Below are 6,550 nucleotides of genomic sequence, written 5' to 3' on the forward strand. Positions count from 1 at the left end.
AGCCTGCAGGGATACGGAGCTTGTCTGGCACCGTAAAGTCCATGTCCCTTCTCGTGCGAGTAACCAACTGGCTAACCTTTCTTCTGCAGCTTGATGGAGCTGCCTAAGTATTTTGTATGGAAGCACACGTGTGGTCTTGCTCCAGTCAGGCGCTGCCTTTTAGCCAAAGCAGTCCCTCTGCTCCCTTCCATTCTCTTCCTGCTACAGACATGTAGCATTTTCAGCGTTCTCTTAGCACTGAGCACATTGCTCCTGGATCTGTTCTGTGACCCCTACTTCAGTCCTCATGCACTGGAAAACCCTCCAGTGCAGCCCAGCATGGCCACTGGCAGGCACAAGGCTTTGATGCTGAGTGTGAGGGCACTTGTGCCTTGCTCCCGGGAGCCTCGCAGCAGGAAAATGGTGTCAGTGCTGACAGGGAGGTGATTCCAGCCCCACCCACCTGGAAGCCAGGAGGAGGAACCTTGCTGCTGCTTCTGCTAGTGAGCTCACTTGGGCCTCAAGACCTGAGAGGCCACCAGTGGCCACAAGGCTGCTGTTAGTGCCTGGCTGGACACAACCAGCCTGAGGAATCAGCAGGGGTGTTGATGTTAGAGAAATACTATGGGAAAAACCTTGCAAATAGTTAACAAGACTCAAGGACACGGGGGAGAGAAAAACAGTACTGCAAAGGATAACCAGCTCCGGCTAAGTAACCTTGATGAAACCACAACGCTTTGAAGATTGCGAGGGGTAGATAAGACAAACACAGCAGAATAACCCAGAAGTGACCTCAGGTTCATTAAGGCTTATTAACATATTAAACTTCACACCCCTAAATGAATAATGAGATGGAAATGACATGATAATGATGTTACCGCCTCTTCTTCACTTCCTATGCTAATTAACAAGAATGTGAAAGCGCAAGTAACGAAACTGTAACCAATAGGAAAACTTGCATGAAGTACTCTTTGAAAAGCGTGTATAAACAAAGAATGAGAGGGGGAGGAGGTGTGCTAGCTCTGTGGATTTACCACCTAGCCCCCATCTCTGCGCAGAAATGAAATCAACAAATATCTCGACCCTTTGTGTCTATTGGTTGCTTGCACACCGGGTAACAGAACCCAGATTTTGGGACAACAGTTTGGCAACCCAGGTGGGACTTGCCAGAAGGCCTTGCCCGGATCATCTTGCCGTTCCCGACAGCGGACTGGATCGGATCGAGCTCCAGGATGCACCGACCTGTTGATCGGGGAGTCCTCTGACCTCCCTCCGAAGTTGGGATGACAAGAGGCTCAAAGGTGCAACGCCAACCAGAGATATATGTGCCAGGGCGAAAGAGGGGTGAATCTTTGGATTGGTGAGTATCAAATTTACTTACTTACGTGGAAGACTATGTTGAATTACGTCGCACGTAGACGCTCGGCAAAGGTTGCCTTTATTGACCAGAGGGGTCAGAGCGGAGTGCGCACAAAGGTACGGGAAAAAAGTTATTTCTAAGTAATAAGGTTGGTATTTCTCGGTAATTAACATGGGATCAAGCCAATCCACGATTCCTCCCTGTAGCCCTTTGGGTTGTATTTTGAAACACTAGAATATTTTTGGAGGAGATCGGATGACAAAAAAAAGAAAGAAAAGATGTTGTAATCAATGGTGGCCAATGTATAAGCTGGAATGTGATGAGCAATGACCAAAAAATGGGACCTTGAACTATAACACTATATTACAGTTACTGCTGTTTTGTTGCCGGAAGGGGAAGTGGGATGAAATACCCTATGTGGAGGCTTTTGTGTCGCTATATAGGGAAGCAGAAATTCAGAGGGAATGTGAACCTATAAGTAAGGAGGAATCTGTAATGATTGCAGTAGGAAAGAAGGAAGAGAGCGGGTATTGTGCTAACAGACAAATTCTGAATGGAGAGGAGCAGGAGGATGTACAGCTACTGACAGTGCCCCCCTCTTGTGGAAACGATTCCACCGCAGTTGAAGCATCGGCCCCCCCGCTAGAAAGCCAAGAGTCCAGCCCTATTTCTGGCCGAACTAGGAGACGGAAACAACCTGTTCTACAGGCTCCTTTGAGACAAGTAGTGGGACCAGAAGGGCTGCCAGTATTTGTACATGTTCCTTTTACAACCTCGGATTTACTAAACTGGAAGCAGTCTATTGGATCATATAGGGAAAATCCTGAGAAGCTGCATCAGCTTTTGGAGACTATTATGATAACTCATAATCCTAACTGGGGAGATGTGCAGGCGCTGTTGAATGCTTTCCTGACGGGAGAAGAAAGGAGGCTGGTAATTGCTAAGGCAAAAGAAGAGGGTGAGAGAAGGGACAGAAAGGGGGAACCTGAGGTCTATTTACGCACCAGAAAGGATCCAGAGTGGGATCCAAATAGGAGTGGGGGTAGGGAGCTATTGAGGCAGTATCAACAGCTAATCTTATACGGGTTTCGGTACAGAGTTCCGAAACCAAAGAACGCATCAAAACTGTATGAGCAAGGGCCTGAAGAAAATCCCTCGGCCTTTTATGAAAGATTATGCGAAAGAGCCAGAAAATGGACAGACCTGGATCCAAATGAGGAAGCGAATCAAAGGCTGTTTAATATGCTCTTCATTGGCCAGTCAGCTCAGGATATTAGAAAGAAGCTGCAGAAGGTAGATGGAGCTGGGGGAATGTCTATTCCACAGCTGATAGAAATAGCGTATAAGGTACAGAATAATCGAGATGAAAAGAGAACAAGAGAAATTGAATGAAACTGCAGGCTTCTCTCCTGGCAGCTGTCCAGAGGAATGAATCCCAAGGCAGGGGCAGGGGAAGCAGGAGAGGTAACAGAGGAGGAAGAGGTGGAAGGGGAGGGAGGCCAGGAGGAGGCCTCCCTAGACCCACTTTGGGTCCAAATCAATGTGCAGTTTGTAGACAGGAAGGGCACTGGAAAGATGAATGTCCAAATCAAAGAAGGATAACAAAGCTACAGAGCCCAGCAAACACCGACCTAATTATGTGAGAGGAGTCAGATATGGAATGAAGGGGACCGGGGGAGAAAATCAGAATTTCCTCAGCTGATCCCCTGGTTCCAGTAAAGCTGGGGAAAGAAACTATAGATTTTTTATTAGATAGTGGAGCCACTCATTCATGATAACTAGTTGTAAAGGACCCTTAAGTAAGACTGCTACCACCATTGTTGGGGCTACGGGAAGGAAAGCTTTGAGGCCATTTTTGCAACCAATGGAGTGCATGACTGGAGGTACTAAATTGACTCATGAATTTCTCTCTATGCCAGAGTGTCCCCTCCCTTTATTAGGATGGGATTTCCTATGCAAACTGAATGCGCAGGTGACCTTTTCTGAGAGTTCCGTGCAGCTCCACAGCCCTCCAGAATCGGCATGGAGAGCACAAATCTGCCTTTTGATGGGATCGGCTCCAGACGATAACAGTGCAAGTATCCCTTCAAGTGTATTGGATGCGGTGATTCCCTTGGTTTGGGCCTCAACAAAGCCAGGCAAAGCAAAAAATGTGACTCCAGTCAAAATAGAGCTGCAACCAGGAGCGAAGCCAGTTAGGGTGCATCAGTACCCTATCAAGCTAGAAGCACGTAGAGGATTGGAACCCCTAATTAATGCCTTCTTGCAATATGGCTTGCTTAGAGAGTGTCAGTCTGAATTCAATACACCAATCCTGCCGGTAAGGAAACCGCACTCCCAAGAATATCAACTGGTCCAGGACCTGAGGGCAGTGAACCAAATAACAAAAGATATCCATCCAAGTGTGGCAAACCTATATACTCTTTTAGCCTCGGTGCCTGAGACTAACAGTTGTTTTACAGTGCTAGATTTAAAAGATGCCTTTTTTTCTGTATTCCTATAGAGGAACAAAGCCAGGCAATTTTCACCTTTGAATGGGAAAGTCCCACTACGAGGAGGAAGGAGCAGTTATGCTGGACGGTTCTTCCTCAAGGATTCAAGGACAGCCCTACCGTGTTTGGTGAGATCTTGGCCAAAGAACTAGCCCAATGGCAGGAAGGTAACAAAAATGTCACTCTTTTACAGTATGTGGATGACATTTTGAGTGGAGCGGATTCAGAGCAAATATGTTTAGAGGCGACAGTGAGTCTGTTCAATTTTTTGTGGGCTTGCCGGGTATCGTGTTTCAAAGAAAAAGGCTCAGATTGCGAAGAAGGAAGTCCAATATCTTGGATTTAAAATATCAAAAGGACAACGTGCACTAGGAGTGGAAAGAAAAGAGGCTATATGCCGAATTGCAGGACCCCGCACAAAAAGACAGCTGAGGGGATTCTTGGGAATGGCAGGATTTTGCCGTATATGGATCTCTAATTTTTTGCTGATAACTAAACCTTTATATGCAGCCCTAAAGGGTCCGGAGGAATGGTTAGAGTGGACCCCAGCATGCCGTGCTAGTTTCGATGAAATAAAAAAGAAATTGATGGAAGCTCCCGCACTGGGACTCCCAGATATGGCTAAACCCAAATGCTTGGGAGCTGGAAAAGACCGGTGGCATATCTTTCTAAACAATTAGACGAAGTAAGTAAAGGATGGCTGTCCTGCCTCCGGGCTATAGCAGCCACCATCTTATTAATACAAGCAAGATTGTTACAAGCAATAATGGAACCCAAAGAAGTAGCTATAATGCATTGCAAAGCCCACCAGAAGGGAAATAGTGAAGTGACACAAGAAGGAGAGGAGATATGGCAGCCGAAAAGGCAGCACTAGCAGGACAGGTGATTGGGGCTTTATTACCCAGTAGAAAAATGCAAATGAGACCTCCTGAATATTCAGACAAAGAAAATCAATTGGCAGAAAGGCTAAAATGTACAAAAAATGCTGAAGGGTGGTGGGTCACCCCAAATGGACAAGCTTTAACTACAGCCAAAATGATGGAAGTGCTCCTCAAGAGACTGCATGAAGAAACTCACATGGGAGCAGATGCTATGATAAGCAGCGTAAAAAAGATACGCTGTGGGATCAAAGATGCTATCAAATGCTGACCTTATTGTAAGGAGATGCCCCACCTGTTGTGCAACTAACCCCAAAATTCAGAAGAAACCACCTATGGGAGAACTAAGAAGAGGATTAACCCCAGGGGAACACTGGCAGATCGATTTCTCTCAATTGCCTAAATGTGGTCGGTTTAAATATTTACTTGTTTTGGTAGATACATTTTCTGGTTGGCCAGAAGCCTTCCCATGCTCCACCAATCGTGCAAACAGAAGTAATTAAAATTTTACTAAAAGAGAAAATTCCTCGATTTGGGATTCCCGAAGGTATATCCTCAGATAATGGACCTCATTTTATTTCAGAGGTGGTTCAAGGAACATCCAAATTTTTACAGATGAAATGGGAATTACACACTCCGTGGAGACCCCAGTCTAGCGGTAAGGTAGAAAGAATGAACCGAACACTTAAAAGACATATTTCAAAACTGTGTCAGGAAACCCATCTTAAATGGGTAGATGTATTACCAATGGCCTTGATGAGAATAAGAATAACCCCAAGAATAAAAAAGGGAGTAAGCCCTTTTGAAATACTTTACGGGAAACCTTACCCAATTAATGAAATAGGGGGATGAAGTGATCAAAGGCATGTAAGAGGGGAAGAAATGTTGAGAGAGTATTTATTGTCTTTGTCTCGGGTACTAACATCTTTACATAGGTACCTTAATCAACGTACCCCCCTTCCATTGGACTCCCCTGTGCATGACTTCAAGCCTGGGCATCTAGTTCATATTTGGACATGGAAAGAAGAACCACTAAGAGAAAAGTGGAAAGGACCTTACCTGGTGCTTCTGAAAACTCCTACTGCAGTAAAGGTGGAGGGAATAAGTTCCTGGACCCACTATTCCCGAATACAGAAGGCACCTTTGAATGACTCGTGGACTGCCACACCCACAAGATAGCTCCCAAGAGAAGAACACAGAAGTTACAAAAGTGATGAATTGCACTTGGAAAACTGAACTCTTTTATATGGAAATAGAGTGCTCTTAAGTGTTATTAGGTGTTATTTTGCATTCTGATAGTATTGTTAATTATAGATAGAGCTGATTTACAAGGATATTGATTTGTTTAATTTAATTTGTTTGCTATAGAGTTAAGATGGAAAATGAGGACATTGTTAACTTTGTTATGCACGCTCATTGGTACAGCTAACCTGATTTTGTAGCTTATACGGGCCTTCAGAAAAAGTGACTCAGATTACTGCTTGCTTCTCTATTCCCCAAATCTCCTGGATTACCCATGCCATGGGAAATACTTAGAATTAACTTAACATTCATGTAAGAATAATTGAAGTTGTTTAAATGAGACTTGCTAGATAAGTGATATTAACAAGTCTCAGAGGGGGGAATTCTTAGAGAAATATCCCCCCCCCTTAAAAAGCAGGGCCCGCTCTTTGAAACAAAGGCAAGTGTTTTCCCCCAAAAGACAATTCCGCAGAAGGGGAACGGCGGCAGGCGCAGGCATGGTGAGACGCTCGCACAGGCGTCGTTCCGCAGCGGGGACGTTCCACTGCTGCCCGAGCTTTGAGACTGTCACTGCAACGGGAACCGCAGCTTGGCCGGCG

This window comes from Rhea pennata, unplaced genomic scaffold (genome assembly GCF_028389875.1).
Source record: "Rhea pennata isolate bPtePen1 unplaced genomic scaffold, bPtePen1.pri scaffold_33, whole genome shotgun sequence".
Lineage (NCBI taxonomy): Eukaryota > Metazoa > Chordata > Aves > Rheiformes > Rheidae > Rhea > Rhea pennata.